Here is a 14,151-nt window from a genome sequence, read left to right on the forward strand (position 1 = left end):
GGGGAGGGGGTGAGAAATCCTTCCTAGGCATCCAAAAACCACAGAGGCTCGGCTGGGACCAGAACACTCCACATGCCAGGATTTCGTGGGCTTTTGACTGGTATGATGGGGGCTCTGGGCAGGACAGCTAGCCATAGGACCCTGGGCTGACCACTTTGTCCAGGAGAGCATGATTCCCCCCACACCAGGCTTGGCTGGGCCCAGAACACTCCGAATGCCAGGATTTCTTGGTGTGTTTGCCTGGTATGTTGGGGGCTCTGGGCAGGACAGCTAGCCATAGGACCCCTGGGCTGACCACTTAGTCCAGGGGAACAAGATTCCCCCACACCAGGCGGGTCTTCAGGGCCACGCCTGGTTAATCGGGCCCTGGGGGGAGGGGGTGAGAAATCCTTCCTAGGCATCCAAAAACTACAGAACCGCGCAGGGGCTTACGCCCCCGCGCGTACTTCATGTATTTCATGTATTCAGAATATCCCTTATTTTTATGTTATGTTTTCCGTATACAGAATGTTTATTTTGTATTCTCCCCTTTCCCACACCCCTACAAAGCTCTTTTTTACTCCTTAACTCTCTAACCCCTTCTCAAACATCACTAATCTAGTTTTCTCTTTTTAACTTCAGTAGTGTAGAATCGTAATCAAAGTCCAAAGCTGTGCATTGTGTATGACAACCCCAAACTGTTTCAAGATACATAAAATGGACACGTATTTCTTTAGAATATTTTGTGTTTTTTCTCTGACAGCTATAATTCTTACTAAATGTTGTCTTATACAGTGATGATTCTAACCACTTTTTATCTTCTCTTTTTGAGCTGTTTAACAAGGAATTTTGGTGGAAGAGTCCCCCAGTTTAATGCTTATGATTGAATCATGTCAATGGAATCATTGTAATTGTTCTTATGGACCCCATATGCGCCAATAACACCATGTGGCATTGCTTCTTATTTGCATAGGCACATTAAAATGGGAAAATAGTATAAATACAAATAAGATCCTATCTAATAGAGATTAGAACACACAAACCTTGTAGTGCAAAGGGACCTTACACCCTGAACATTGACATAACGACCTGGCACAGACCTCAGAAGAAAGGGCATATTCCATTCTCCCCTGAACCAGGAAAGCCATCCACGAAACATCCAGGCTGGTCTATAACATCACCTGGAAGCAATCCTCTAACATGGAAGACCTACACTGCTCAGACTTCGACCTGCTCAAAAGAGACTTCCCTTAACACTGAGAAGACTTAACAACAACAACGACCGGCTTACAGGACAGGGCTCCCTGCATTGCCCTTTGATTGTGAGGTGAAAGGAGAGGATGCTCCACGTCCTGACTTCAATGTAAGATATGCAGATTCCAGGATCTTTAATACAGAAACATGATACCAACAACAGAGACTGTGTGAAAAATAAAAGTGTGTTGGCACTACAGACAATGTATTGGATTGGACGATCTAGCTTGCTTGGAGCCTAGACTTGGTCTTGTGCCAGGAAACTTCAGGGGTCTGGTCTCTTTGTACTTAGGCCAAGGTTATTTCTTTCCATGTTCCTCATATTTTGGTGGGCCTATGCAAACAACAATTGCCACTCTAACACCATTCTTACTGTGCTCCTTTGACTCTAATCCTTAAAAAGAACTCACTTAAAATTTGAGGTTAACTTAAGCTAATATGCATGTATATGGAAATGTAAGAAAATACTATGCCTGTAATGTTTAAGGAGTTACGTAAGTTTTATGGCTTTAGATTGCCTTGTGTACTGTTAAGAAATATTATAATGTGTTACAATCTGGGGACTTGAGGGACAAAGTAATTGTACATGGATTCTGTCTTATTTATCTTAATGTTCTTTGGCTGAAATTTCAAAGTTAATATATCAGCAAGGAGACTTCTGAGAATTATGTTATGGGTGATTGTCCTTCCACTGTAACTTTACCTTGTCCTCTTACTTTGCACCCTTGTTCTCATAATTAAAAATAAAAATTAAAAAAAAAAAAGAAGAAGAAGAAGGAAAGAAGAAAGGAAAAAGAAAGAGGAAGGAAGAAAGGATAGATGGATGAAAGGAAAGAAGAAATGAGGAAATAAAGAAAAAAGAAGAAAGGAAAGGAAGGAAGGAAGGAAGGAAGGAAGGAAGGAAGGAAGGAAGGAAGGAAGGAAGGAAGGAAGGAAGGAAGGAAGGAAGGAAGGAAAGGAAGAAAGTAAGGTAAGAAGGAAGGTAAGAAGAAGGAAAGAAGAAAGAAAGGAAAAAGAAAGAGGAAGGAAGAAAGGATAGATGGATGAAAGGAAAGAAGAAATGAGGAAATAAAGAAAAAAGAAGAAAGGAAAGGAAGGAAGGAAGGAAGGAAGGAAGGAAGGAAGGAAGGAAGGAAGGAAGGAAGGAAGGAAGGAAAGAAGGAAGGTAGGAAGGAAGAAACAAAGAAACAAAAAGAGAGAAAGAAAGGAGGGAGAGAAAAGAGCTAGAAATATAGTACCAGGGTCAGGATGTGTCCAGTCCTGATTGGATCCTTGCCCCCATCCCCTCAACCACATGACCTCCTGCATCGTGGACATGGTCCCCGGCCTCCTGACCACCGCTTGAGATACTCTCTTTAAAAAGAAAACAAAGAAATGAAACAGCCTTTGGGAAGTTAAGTGACTTGGCATTTGATCCAGGTTTAGGGATGGCAAGCTGACTTCATTGAAAAGGTAGCACAGGAGCAATGGGGAGATATCTCCACCCCTCCAAGAAGGGAGTGCTCATCTCTGACTAATTTTTATTGCACTTTGTAATCAGTTTTACTGTTCCAGGCTGTCCACTATCCACTGCCACAAACCTCAGTCAGCCACAACTGACCACTGGGCATCTGACAATGGTGTTCTGCAAGGCATGTGAGTAGAGAGGGACTGCTGAATGCATTTGCTTTCTCAATCAAATCTAAGGGGCTATAATGTTAATACAGGTAAGGAACTTATCTTGCACACAAAGATCCTGTGCAGCACATATGGTCCCATGAACACCAGCAAGAGTAAGCCCCAAGCACCCCTAAGCACCAAACAAAACAAACAAAATATTATGGAAGTGCACAGGAATGGAGTCACTAGCCCTAGGACTTCCGTCTAGCAAGATGGAGCCAGTGTTGCCACAAAGAACAAAAATGCAGGCATGAGATATAAAGGAAAAAAGATATCTGATAGGGTGTGCTCCAAGAAGTGGCCTGGAGGCCAGGTTCCACCACCTGCTTCCCCAACAGGCCTTGAGTTCCTCTTCTCACACTATGTGACAATAAGCCAAATTCTTCTGGAATTACCCTACAAGTTTTCAGGGCCACAGGTCAGGGATAAGACTTTTTTGAGTAAGACTACCCCATTCCAGCAGCTCAGATGGTAAAGAAGCATGTTAACTCTCCCAAACCATGAGCAAAAGCTGTTCACATCTCTAATCCCCCCCAAACAAAATCTGATCCCAGAAGCCTCACACCCAGACTCCACAGCCACACCAACTTTTGGGTTGATGTCATAAGTACCTCCCCATGCCACAGCCTGCCCTTACCCTTTATCTCTCTCCCTTTCCCAGAACAACCTCTAGTCAGGCCACTCCTAACAACCAGGAACAAGCTCCGTGTCCATGTTGCTTCAGAAGCCAAGCTATTTCTGGTCTCTTACACCCATGTTCAGAGACTCTACTACTATTTCCAGATCTGCTTCCTTTACCAAGTCACAATACTCTAAGACTCAGTTTCCTCATATGTGGCACAGGCATAAGATTATTCCAATTGCCAACAGCCTGCCATGTGAAAGAAATATGGTGAGCACCAAAGAGTGAGGCATTTTCTTTGCACACGGCTGATCTGTGTTCAATCCCCAGCATCCCATATGGTTCCCTGAGCACCACTAGGAGAGATCCCTGAGTGCAAAGCCAGGAATAAGCTCTGAGTACTTCTAGGTGTGGTTCCCTTCCCCCTCCCAAAAAAAAAGATATGAGTAAATGTAGGCATCATGTAAAACTCTCATGCCACCTGGAGCCACGGAGACAGTTCAAGTGGTAGCACACATGAGCATCCTATCCCTGGCATCTCACACTCCCTCACCACTGGCTGTGTTTCCTAAGAAAAAGAAAACCAGGCCCCGAGAGATAGCACAACGGCGTTTGCCTTGCAAGCAGCCGATCCAGGACCAAAGATGGTTAGTTCGAATACCGGTGTCCCATATGGTCCCCCATGCCTGACAAAAGCTATTTCTGAGCAGACAGCCAGAAGTAACCCCTGAGCACCGCCGGGTGTGGCCCAAAAACCAAAACCAAAACCAAAACCAAAAAAAGAAAAAGAAAACCACAATTTCTCTATGAATGTGAATTTTTCTTTCTATTTATTCACTTGATCAACATAATTGGATTGTAATTTCTATTTTCCAACCCAGCACTTTTTTCCCCTGGAAAATAGCCAGTTGTATTCAGAGGTTATTCCTGGATATTAGGGAACCATGTGAAGTGCTAGGGATCAAACTGGGGTCAGAAACATGGAAGGCAAGAGCCTTAGTCCCTGTACCCTCTTTCCTAAACCTAGTACATTCTTGAACTTGATTAAGTCCCACTAAACCCCATTAGCAAATCTCAACTTAAAAATACATGATCCTAGGGGCTGGAGAGATAGCATGGAGGTAGGGAGTTTGCCTTGCATGCAGAAGGATGGTAGTTCGAATCCTGGCATCCCATATGGTCCCCCGAGCCTATTTTTGAGTGTAGGAGCAATTTTTGAGTGTAGAGCCAGGAGCAACCCCTGAGTGCTTCCAAGTGTGACCCAAAAATCAAAAATAAATAAATAAATAAATAAATAAATAAAATAAAAATACATGATTCTGGGTAAACACAAGAGAGCAGAAAGACAGAGTCCCCAGGTTGTACTATGTACTTACCTTGAAGTAAGGGCAAACAAGGGCCAGGTAACCAAGTAGTCAGAATAAGGTGAAGAAATGAAAATGACAGAAGCAGTAGCAGGAAGGAGGTCTAGATCACAATGAAAAAGAGGGAAAGGAGCAGCGTTTTGCTAGAATCTAGGTGGGTAGCACATTGAGTAGTAGGTGAGCAATGACTGGAATGGACAGAAGCAGCAGGCAGGGTCCTCCAAAGCAGGCAGAAACCTCAGCACAAGATGAAGAAAACACAGTTCTACATTATCCCCAGAGTCCAAACTTTATAGCCATCTCCCCAGTATGAATTGTTGAGTACAGAATCCCTCCCCCTCCCAAACAGCCTTTTCTCAGCAAGTGAACTGAATGCATGGTTAATGAATCAGTTTCTCCTCTTGGGCCATACTGCAGTGCTTTTGCAAGCTTCTTGAATGACTTCTGAATTTATTTGGGCTGTGAACCAAGCTCTATAGTAAATCTTGTACAGAAGCCTATGGTGCAAAAGTACAAAATATGAAGCACAATTCTTCTCCGTGGGAGAAACATGCAGAGTCCACAGACCTAGATCTCAACCCAGAGATTCCTGTTGGGATGGGGTGGAGGGGAATCCATGACAGAATAGGAACTCAAAGGTACACAGTTTAGAAAGTGTATTTTGGGGGCTGGAGCAATAGCACAGTGGTAGGGCATTTGCCTTGCACATGGCTGACCCAGGACAGACCTGGGTTCAATCCCTGGCATCCCATATCATCTACTCAAGCCAGGAGCAATTTCTGAGTGCAAAGCCAGGAGTAACCCTGAGCGTCACTGGGTGTGGCCCAAAAACAAACAAAAAGAGATGAAAGAAAGAATAAAAGGTATACTTTGTCACTTGGGAGCAAGTCCAAAGCAGTTTCAAACTTCAAATGTAAAAAATAAGCAGAGGCCTGCAGAATAGAGCAAGGAGATCAAATATCTGCCTTACAAGCATATGGTCATGAAATTGACTCCTCAGGGTCCCATATGACCTGACATGACATATGCCAGACAGAACCTGGCAGTTCTGTGGTCCCCAATAGCCATACCAGAGTATGTATCAGGTATATGTGATCACCACAAAAAATAGGAACTTGAAGGCAGAGCAATAGTATAGTGGGTGGGGTATTTGTCTTGCACACCGTTGACCTGGGTTTGATCCCTGGCACCCTATATGGTCCCCTGAGCCTGCCAGGAGTGATTCCTGGGTGCAGAGCCAGGAGTGACCCCTGAGCACCACTGGGTGTGCCCCCGTCAAAAGAAACATAACCCCCATGGAGCACTTTGGCCAACTGCGCAAGCACCACAAAATGATGGCAAGCCCCCACCTGAAACATGCAAATACCACAATGCTCCAGCCAGACCTATGTGCAATGCTGCTTATCAGAAAAACTGCTAGAGGTCGGAGCAGTAGCTCATGCTGTAAGATGTCTGCCTTTCAAGTGTTAGCCTAGGACCAACCATGGTTCGATCCCCTGGTATCCCATATGGTCCCCCCAAGCCAAGAGCGATTTCTGAGCGCAAAGCCAGGAGTAACCCCTGAGCATCAATGGGTGTGACCCCAAAACAAAAAACAAACAAAAACAAAAAAATTGTGCTAAAAGGGTGCAGGACAGTAGAAGAACAAGGGTGGTTTGCACAGGCACATATGAACGTAGGGCCACATCTAGCGGTGCCTGGGGGCTGTCACCAGTCTGATTTTGAAAACCACTCAGCACTAGGGACTGTATATGTAATTCAGCCCCTTAGACCTATCTCTTTCAAGCTCTATTTTTTATTTTGTTTGTTTTTTTTGTTTTTGTTTTTGGGCCACACCCGGCGGTGCTCAGGGGTTACCTGAGCTGTCTGCTCAGAAATAGCTCCTGGCAGGCAAGGGGGAACCATATGGAACACCGGGATTCGAACCAACCACCTTAGGTCCTGGATTGGCTACATGCAAGGCAAACGCCGCTGTGCTATCTCTCCAGCCCCTCTATTTTTTATTTTAAAACTCTTTATTTTATTGTTATTCCCTCCTTCTTCCACCTTTCCTTTGATGTTATTTATGCTGTTATGGGGATGTCCAGGGATTGCACACATGTCTGAACACAGCCGGCAGTGCTCTCTGAAGGCTGCTCTCTCTGCCTTAGTTCTGTTGCCTGCTGCTAGATAGCTATGCTGTGGAGACTATCTTTGAATTCCTAACCCTATGAGAAAATGTTTGTGGTATGTTGTTAAGTAGACACTAAAAGATAGACTGCAAAGGCATACATATGTTTCATACCAGTTATGTGTACTCAGTGAATACATAAATGACTACTACACAGAGAGGGGAAAATCACAAAGCAGACATCAAAATGAAGGCAAAGGCTATCTCAGAAAATAAGATTAAAGGACAATTTGAGCATCCTTTTTGTGCTTTACTCTGTGTTATTTTGTTGTGAAAAACTTTTTCTTCTTTTTAATTTTTATGTTTTGGTTTTATGTCCAACCCATCTGTGTTCAGGGCTTACTCCTCATTCTGTACAGAGATCACTCCTGGCAGTGCTCAGGGGACCAGATGGGGAACCAGAGATTGGAAATAGGTCAGCTGTAGGCAAGGCAAAAAAGTGCCTTAACTCCTGCACTCTCCATGCTTCTCCTTTTGTAATTAAGAGAAATAGATAGGACTAGAGAGACAGATAATTCAACAGAGTTGAGTGCACACTTTGCATGCTGGACACTCAGCACCACATGGTACCTTGAGCACCACTAGGAGTAGTGCTTAATCAGCTCTTACAACTTGATTTTTTTGGGGGGGAGGGGTCACACTTGGCAGCGCTCAGGGGTTACTCCTGGCTCTACGCTCAGAAATCACTCTTGGCAGGCTCAGAGGACCATATGGGACGCTGGGATTCGAACCACTGTCTTTCTGCATGCAAGGCAAACGTCTTACCTCCATGCTATCTCTCCGGCCCCACAACTTGATTTTGAATGGCTCCCTGGTATTTCATCATGCTTTATAAAGTTCTTTATAAACCTTTATAATGGAAAATTGGGGATCACATCTGGCAATCCTCTGGGGCTACTCCTGGTGACATTTCAGGAACCATGCAGAACCAATGATATAAAATGAGTCTCCCATGTGCAAAGCATATGCTACACACAGCCTTGTGATCATTTTTCTGACCCCCATAAGAAACACCTTTAATTTAGTAAATTTATATTGCTTCTAATTGTGAAAACTTTGATGAATAATGCTATTATAAATACTTCTACATATACATACTTTCTTTTTTTTTTTTTTTTTGGTTTTTGGGCCACACCCGTCTGAAGCTCAGGGGTTACTCCTGGCTAAGTGCTCAGAAATTGCCCCTGGCTTGGGGGGACCATATGGGACGCCGGGGGATGGAACCGCGGTCCGTTCCTTGGCTAGCGCTTACAAGGCAGACACCTTATCTCTAGCGCCACCTTCCTGGCCCCACATATACATACTTTCATACACCCCTGAGAAAAATTCTAGTCAGACTATGATTTTTATTTGTTGAGATTTTATCATTTTAATTTGGGACTACACCCAATATTGCTCATGGCCTATGAGAACCCAGGGTCAAAACTGGGTTTTTCTCATGTGAAGCATGCACTCTGCCCTTTGAATTAGATCCCTGAACACAATTTTTTAGGTTTTTTTTTTTTTTTTTTTGGGTCACACCTGGCAGTGCTCAGGGGTTATTCCTGGCTCCAGGCTCAGAAATTGCTCCTGGCAGGCACAGGGGACCATATGGGGCGCCGGGATTCGAACCGATGACCTCCTGCATGAAAGGCAAACGCCTTACCTCCATGCTATCTCTCCGGCCCCTGGTTTTTGTTTTTTGATGCTTGAAAAATTATTCTCCAGAAAGACAAATTGTTCATTATACCCTTCGTAGTTCAACATCATCAACGTTCCTGTCTCATATACAACTACTAAATATCGGCTCACTCAGCTTTTCCTAACTTTACCATTTTGAAATTTGAAAGATATTTCAGAAACAAAGTCAGGGGTATAAGTAGTGGTAGAGCATGAGCTTTTGCATGAAGAAGATCTGGGCAATGAACCTCAGCATCAAAATAAAACAAATATAAAAGATATCTCATTGCTGTTTCAGCTTGAATTAGGTAATTGGCTTGTAGTTAATTATAGCAAGAAAAAACATCTTTCTCGGTGTCCATTAGTCATCTGAACTGTGTGCTCACACACACTTGGCTAATTTTCCCTCTTGGACAATTTCCTTTTCTTTATTGTTTACCTTTGTGATAGTAACTCTTCCATGTTCATTCCTAACAGCTGGCTGGACTGCCACAAAGGTGCTGTAAGTCTTCTCAGAATTGTATGGCTGACTAGTCTTTTCCTGGCCTTAGATCCCATCTGACCTGGTTCTGCAAACACCTGCATTTTAAAGACTATTTTATGAGGGTTGCCTGGTTGAAACTCTGCCTGTTGGTCATTCACCTAAGACAAGCAGAACAAGTCTATGCTTTCAACCCATTTGCACAGGTCCTAGGGAAGTGCTTCATCATGCACCCTACACCTGGTCTTTCCTTACATTCTTCCTCCTCTGCTTTCTGACAGTGGTCCTCATTCTGGCTGATCACAGAAATGTGGCATCTGAGGGTGATGAAGTCCTGCAACAGAGTGGCCTTATGCCTCAGGATGTACTGTTTGAAGAGACACAGACCCCTCAGAAATACACAGCATATCCCCTGCCTCCAAATTACTCTTAATTTTATCTGGTGTCCTTCATAACAGGATGCACACAATGGTGTTAGGAAATTAAAATGTCTATGCACCTTTCCTCATTTGGATCATGAACATGACATAATCCATTTCCCTTCTGTTGTCTTGGTTAGTGACAGCAATTCTGATGGCTCAATTTGGGTCTATTTCCTTCCTCCTTCCTGTGCACCAGTTATTCTGAAATTTGGGGTGTAAGTGGGGGATGGCTAAAAATCTGGAGGTTATTGAAAATGCAGATGCTCAGATTGTATCCATCAATTTAATCCATCATAACTTTAAGGGGATAGGAGGCTTTTATTTTTTTTTCTATTGTTTTCAGATTCTTTTTTTTTTTTTTTTTTTTTGGTTTTTGGGTCACACCCGGCGGTGCTCAGGGGTTACTCCTGGCTATCTGCTCAGAAATAGCTCCTGGCAGGCACGGGGGACCATATGGGACACCGGGATTTGAACCAACCACCTTTGGTCCTGGATCGGCTGCTTGCAAGGCAAACACCGCTGTGCTATCTCTCCGGGCCCTGTTTTCAGATTCTAAATACATGCCTCAAACTGCAGGTTGTTGGGCCCGGAGAGATAGCACAGCGGCGTTTGCCTTGCAAGCAGCCGATCCAGGACCAAAGGTGGTTGTTCGAATCCCGGTGTCCCATATGGTCCCCCGTGCCTGCCAGGAGCTATTTCTGAGCAGACAGCCAGGAGTAACCTCTGAGCACCACCGGGTGTGACCCAAAAACCAAAAACCAAAAACACAAAACAAAACAAAACAAAACAAAACAAAACAAAAAAACTGCAGGTTGCCTCAAATCCTCTGTGAGAAGGATGTTATCATTAATGCAACATAGAAACAGATGTGAGGGGGGACTACTTTTAAAAATAGAATTTGGAGACAGACACATAGTATAAAGGAGGAGAGCACTTGCTTTGCATACAACCAAACCTAATTTGATCTCCAGCACTACATATATTCCTCTGAGCCCCACCAGGAGTAGTCCTTGAGCACTGAGCCAGAAATATCTTTGAGCACTTTCCAGTGTAGTCCCCAAAACAATAAAAAAAATTAATATCATTTTGGGCCAGGAATGTGGCTCAAGTTGTAGAGCATGTGAGGCCTTGGATTTGCTTCCCAGAATCACAGGCCAACTCCCACAAGCACCACCTAGACTAGAGCAACAAAAATAAAACAAAAATTGTTGCAGGACCTTGGACAACAGTTCATCAGTTGATTGCAGAACAAAAGGCCTTCCACTTAGAGATAAAATAAGGCTACTTCTGTCCCATGTACCCCCAAGTTCAAACTGGACTATTCCAGCTGCTTTACTCTGAAGGGATTTGACTCTAGTTCCACACCCAACTTTCGTGTGCCCATGTCTAAAGACTGAGGTAGTGCAAGGCTGGAAGGAACAAGTCCAATCCTTTTAGAAGCCGATTTCCCTGTACCTCCTCTCCAATCCCAGCAAAGCCAGTGAGTCTGTTAGGCAGGCACTTACAGGAGCAGCTCTGTCACCTCACCTGTCATCACTAGCCCCAATTAGCAGTTGGCATGTGCCCTCAGGGCAGCCACTCCTTCCTGGTGCCTCTAATTCACTCTAAGTCACTGTAGGATTTGGCACTGCCCGCTTGTTTCCTCTGAGCCTAATTGCTGGAACCCAGGAAAGGTGTGTGTCAAGTCCAACATGATTTCACTCTCTTCTGTTTCCTCAAACTGCTTTCTGGAAAGAGTCCAGGCTCTTCCTCTAAACCTTACTGTCAGCCCCACCTCCATAGCCACCTCTGATGGCTTGTCCTCATCCACACAGCCATAGAACTCTCACATAGTGCCTGAGATTTCCCAGAAACTAATCAAAGAGGGGTTGAGGTCAACCAGCAATATTGCAATGCCAAGAAACTCAGACCTGGGAATTCCCTGGGGTGCCCAGGATAACCCAGCCAAGTTTTGTTACTACCTACACTGGGACCTTGAGTGAGTTTCTTTCCTTTTTTATTTTTTCTAGGCCACACCTAGTAGTACTTGGGGGCTAATCCTGGTTCAGTTCAAGGTTCACTCCTTTTTTTTGGGGGGGGGGCACATCTGATGATGCTCAGGGATTACTCCTGGCTATGTGCTCAGAAATTGCTCCTGGTTTGGGGGACCATATGGGATGCCAGGGATTGAAGCGAGGTCCGTCCTGGATCAGCCACATGCAAGGCAAATGCCATACTGCTGCGCTATTGCTCCGGCCCCAAGGATCACTCCTGAGCTCAGAGATCACGTGTGGTACTAGGGGGACCTGAGGTGCTGGAGATCAAGTCCTGGGCTTCTAAACACCAGCATTGTATTCATCCTATTGAGCTCTTCTCTGGCCCTTGGGGTAAGCCTTTTAATGTCTCTGTGACTGTTCCCTCATCAGGAGGATGGGGATGACAAGCAGTTGACATACCATGATGGGGTTCAAGTGCCCTGGTATAAGCAAAGTCCCAGACTCTAAAATGAGGATCTGGTGAGAAGAAAGTCTGAAAGCAAACACTGACATAGGAAATAATCCACACAGTGAAAGGGTACTCAAGCAAGTAATCCCACCACATGAACCTTCTGCTACTAAGAAGGAAAAAGCAGCTTAGTGGAGGAAGACTGAAGAATGAGTGCCTGCCTTCCTCAAGTCCTGCATTTATTGACAAGAAACAGGCCACACATTAGGGTGGGAGAGGAATACCAAGTAGGGAATAATCCAATAATCCCATCACCAGATCACACCCTAGGGTGGAGTATGAATATTAATTAGGGTGAGATCAGTAATCCAACATCTTCCCCTAATTGACTTTATAGAAAAACAAAATAATTAAAATCCCATGTTTCTAAGATTAGGGCAGATGCCTCTAAAAATAAAGATAAAGGTTGGCAATATTTTGTATAGGCACAGCAAAAGTTGGGAAAATATAAAGAAAAAACTTTTGGCCTAAAAACAGGGTATCTCTACCCATGAAGCATCCTGCTTAAGATCATCTATAGGCTCCAGGCACTCTAATTTATCTAACCCCAGTCTTTCTTTGATGTCTCAGGAAAATTTCTCCTCATACACAGTTTCACTGTCAGGTTAGCGGGTTATTCCATCCTAGAGCAAGTAAGTGCCAAGACAGTTCCATTCACTCCTAGACAATCTCCAATTTTCCTAGGACAACATGCCTTTATGGTTTCTCTGTAATATCATGGTTACCTAGGCTTGGCCAATGTAAAGATGCAAAGGTTAAATCAAAAGTATGAGCCAGAAGGTGGTCTTGAACAAGTGCCACCAGTCCATTTTTCCTCCCTGTCATCAATGACACTCCACTGGTTATCATTCCAACAAACCTCTTCCATGGCAAACCTGCATTCTCAATGGCATCACACAAATGCCGAAATATCTCAGCGGTGGTCTGGCCATGCATTGGAATTATTGTGAGCAGTTCCTCTGTCAATTCAAAATTGCAATCAACACCACGGACATAAATTGTGAGCTGTGCAGTGTCTGTTATGTCTATGCCCTCATCAAGAGCAACTGAGTGTGCATCAAAACATTTGGCTTTCTCACACAGTTGATGATAAATGTCACTTGACATGTCAGAAATGCGCTCTGCCACAGTGTTGGCAGAAAGGCTGATTTTGCTAAACTGACCTTTCTTTTCCGGACAGGTAATACTTGCAGCCTGTAACATGCATTTTTTTTTTTAACAAACTCTCCTTCTGTGAATGATTTCCCCGCCTTAGCAATCATCTCACTAACCATGTAACTAGCTTTGACAGATGCAACATTCTCTTTGGTTGCTTTCTTGAAGAAATCTTGTTGCCTCATTAGACATGCTTTAAGACTGGCAACCCACTTGGCTTTCTCATTTCCTTGCTATTTTGCCCATTCCTCAGCATGTTTAGTTGAATAATGGTGTTTCAAGTTGTATTCCTTGTGCACTGCAACTTTCTCTGAGCAAATAAGACATGTGGGGATGCCCCTGTGCTCAACAAAGAAATACTGCGTCTTCCACTTTTCCTGAAATTGTCTGTGCTCGTCATCAATCTTTCTCTTCACTGCAGGCTTTGATGAAGTCATGATGAAGGTATGACAAAATCTAATTCTGTAATAAACTTCTCTCCCTTCTCTCCCTTAGGCCTCCGATAATGCAAGGGACAGCGGGCAGGAGCAGCAGAAATGACGTCTGTGCTAGGCACAAAGTATTCATGATTATTCACTTACCGAACATTCACAATAAAATATCGCATTAGTAAGAAAAAAATCGCAAAATATCGCATTAAACATTTGCATACCCCGAACAGAACTGTTTGGGGTATGCAAATGCTTAATGCAATTTTTTTCTTACTAATGAGATTTTTATTGTGATTATTCAGTAAGCGAATAATCGCGAATACTGCAATATTTGAAGGTCGGCTGCGGGACACAAAATGTGCGGAGGGCCACAAATGGCCCGCAGGCCGCGAGTTTGAGACCCCTGGCCTAAAGGGAAGATAATAAACCAATCAATACCTATCCTGGTTACATCAGATGCACAAAGACTTC

General features: G+C 43.9%; 1 protein-coding gene across 1 annotated transcript in view; it reads right to left on the reverse strand.

Annotated features, from left to right (window-relative positions):
• The window catches only part of DAPK2 (death associated protein kinase 2), a 124,477-nt gene that overhangs the window by 60,145 nt on the left and 50,181 nt on the right, over positions 1 to 14,151 (reverse strand). The window lies entirely within an intron of this gene.

The sequence above is a fragment of the Suncus etruscus genome, chromosome 1, assembly GCF_024139225.1.
Source record: "Suncus etruscus isolate mSunEtr1 chromosome 1, mSunEtr1.pri.cur, whole genome shotgun sequence".
In the NCBI taxonomy this organism is placed as follows: Eukaryota; Metazoa; Chordata; class Mammalia; order Eulipotyphla; family Soricidae; genus Suncus; species Suncus etruscus.